General features: G+C 45.4%; 1 long non-coding RNA gene across 1 annotated transcript; it reads left to right on the top strand.

Moving 5' to 3' along the window:
• Positions 1 to 1,173: 1,173 nt before the first annotated feature.
• On the top strand, positions 1,174 to 2,562 carry LOC311228694. The gene is made up of 3 exons (XR_014619681.1): positions 1,174 to 1,196; positions 2,172 to 2,309; positions 2,404 to 2,562. It is a non-coding gene; the product is annotated as an uncharacterized lncRNA (long non-coding RNA).
• Positions 2,563 to 2,957: the final 395 nt, after the last annotated feature.

Genomic DNA, 2,957 nt, shown 5'->3' with positions numbered 1-2,957 from the left:
GTGACCCCGCCCCCCACATCGCCAGCGTATTCGGACAAAGGCCCCTCAGCCGAGCTATTGTCCCCCCAATAGTACACCGCCTGGCACACTGACCCTGCAGAACAGGCAGTCAGCATGGCCGTAAGCACACAAAAAAGGTTAACCAACGGAAGCAGGCAGCGCGCCGGGGAAAAACCAGGCAACAGGCTGTTAACCCTAGCCTGGAGACTGCGGACGAGACAGGCGCCAGAGGGGACAGCTGAACACAGCCGCACCGGCGGAAGGGGCGTAAGCTGGCGTTGTTGCATGACCAAGCCTCCATTTAAAAAAAAAACCACCCAGAGGGGTTGAGGCAGAGAAGGCTGACACGATTGGCAGACGTCATGAACGTGCAGGGGCACCCTCAACCGGTGAACCCGGGAGTTGACACTGCTCCAACACACCAGGGAATCAACCACCTTGGTGTTACCCAATGCGGTGGTCGTTCCTATAACCCCTCAAGAAAAAAACTCCAAAACACACCTGCGGGTATACACCGGCTATACTGCAGTACAAGTGTTTCAGTTTTTCAAAAAAGGGTTAACCCAGGCCTACGGGTCGACGAAACATGACTTCGGACCGGGCCCGGCGATACAGGAAGCACAGGGTCACCAGAGGAGGTCAAAGACCACCCCAACAGGCCCCTCTTCGCCATGCGTGAGAGAGGAGCGAAAAAGAATGGAGAACCAGCCCCAAGCACACGTACTTGGTATTCCCAGGTGGTCTCCCAACCAAGTACAGTTACAGCATTGCAAATTGAGGTCCCTCCTACCGCCATTCCAACGGCCTCTACCGCCTGTTAACGTCCCTAGTCAAATGGTTTTATTAGGGTGGGTGCGCTTCTGTTTTGTGCCGCCAGGAGGCGCAAAGTCAAAGTCAAGTTGGAATTATATCCTTCCTTCGAGACAACCGAACTTGCTATGCCTCCTAAATGTGAATCGGAAATACAAAAATACCGGCTACAGCAAAGACCTATGGCTATTCCAAATGGCACGTAAACCCCATTGTTTTAGTGGTTTGTCCACTAATGTCCATTATTGAGGACCAAGTACGTGCCCTTAATCGGCAGCGTGTGCCGGGAACAGTGCAGGAGTGGACGACCAAATCGACCAGGGTATATACTGGCTGGTGTTCGGGTCACCGGAGACGCTTGTGGGGAATGAACGTTGGATTAAGTGGTAAGTCAAATGATCTGATCTTCACTGTTTTATCTGCCGCTTACGTGACGTGACAGGGGCTACTGTTTCATATGATCTAACGAGTGGTGGTCACTGCTGTTTTCAAGTCCAATTGATCGTCAAATGCGAGGGGAGCACACAAACAAGAACAACTCTGTTATAATCCCATACAAAGAGCAAATTGACTGGCTTAATGCACAAAGAAAACAACACATTTCGAGTAGTCTTCCCTTGTACACATACTGTAAACAGTACTGTATATTCTCGAAGTCAACTTCCTTTGACTGGGTAGAGCAGACGGGAGAGTCGACCAAAGCAGACCCTGGTCCCCCAAGTCAAATTCTACGTATGTCTGCTCTACCCATTTCATAACAGGTGAGAATAAGGAACACATATTTATATAGTAAATTAAGTTGTATTGGCTGTGAGGCTGTAAACAGCAGATGTTAGCTGCTAGCTGATTGATTGATTAGCTAGCAGTCTCTGCTAGCTACTTCCCCATAATAGTCCATTCTCAGTGTAGCCTACATGCCTTTTTCATTTTTATATGTTACTAGTATACTATTTATCAATCACATTCAGTGTTGTTGTCCTTGCTCTAAGGACTTGTTATTGAATAGTCGTATTGCTTGTAATATACATGTCATATGTATATACTCTCTGTCAGGATCTATGGGGTAACAGTACTGTATATTTGCATATCATATTATGTCACAAATGTAACAGTACTATATACCTGTATGTCATGTATGTCCCTATGCCATAAATGTCATGATGTCATGTATGTTGAGTATGTCACAAATGTCACTATGAATTGAAAATGGGGGACCCTGATGTAAACAAGACGAAAGTGTCTCTGGTCTGCATCCCCTTAACAATTGTGTGTATTGAGCCGTACTGTATTGTATCCATTCTGCAATCTGTTAATAACGTTTTCATTCATTCATTCATTCATTCATTCATTCATTCATTCAGGTGCAAAGGTCAATGACCAAACACACCCAGACTACATTCCATCTGTATTCCCTTCAACATCACAGTCTACACCATCTACGTCAACGAACATCAGTCGCCATGAGCGGCGTGCAAAAAGGAACTCCTCTTCATACCATCGTAAGTGATATCATCTAGTTTTCAGTTATGTGCCAAAATCAATGGGTTCCTAAATTGCAGTTTCTTATTAGTATGGTTTTTATTTCATTTAAAGTGACTCCCCACAAGAGGACTAAACGTTGCAGCCAAGACATCCAAGTTGAGGCAGCAGCCCAAGTTGAGGAAGCAGCCACACCTCCCATCACTGAGCAGTCTCTGTTTGACGAGATGCAGTCTCTCAGAGAGGAGAGGGATGCAGCCAAGGAGGATGGTGACCAACAGAGAACCAAGGTCGAGTAAAGCTCCTTGACCGCTTCATCTGTCACATTACAGTTCTACTTTTGTTTTGATGTGAAAAGTGATGCTGCATAGGAGGACTGCACTTAGCACTGACTGAGAAAGTACATATTACAGTTCTACTTTATAAAATGCTAATTGTAAATATGTTTGGCAATGTTAATTAATAGGAGAAGGTCCACATTAGACATTACAGTTCTACTTTTGTTTTGATGTGAAAAGTGATGCTGCATAAGATGACTGCACTTAGCACTGACTGAGAAAGTACACATTACAGTTCTACTTTATAAAATGCTAATTGTAAATATGTTTGTCAATAACCAGGACCAACCTGTGTAGCGGCCGAGATCTGACGAGATCGAGCGTGTACAG

This window comes from Notolepis coatsorum (genome assembly GCF_963971535.1).
Source record: "Notolepis coatsorum genome assembly, chromosome: 5".
NCBI classification, from domain to species: Eukaryota; Metazoa; Chordata; class Actinopteri; order Aulopiformes; family Paralepididae; genus Notolepis; species Notolepis coatsorum.
The sequence above is the reverse complement of the archived record's forward strand: the minus strand, read 5'-3'. Positions and strand labels throughout refer to the sequence as shown.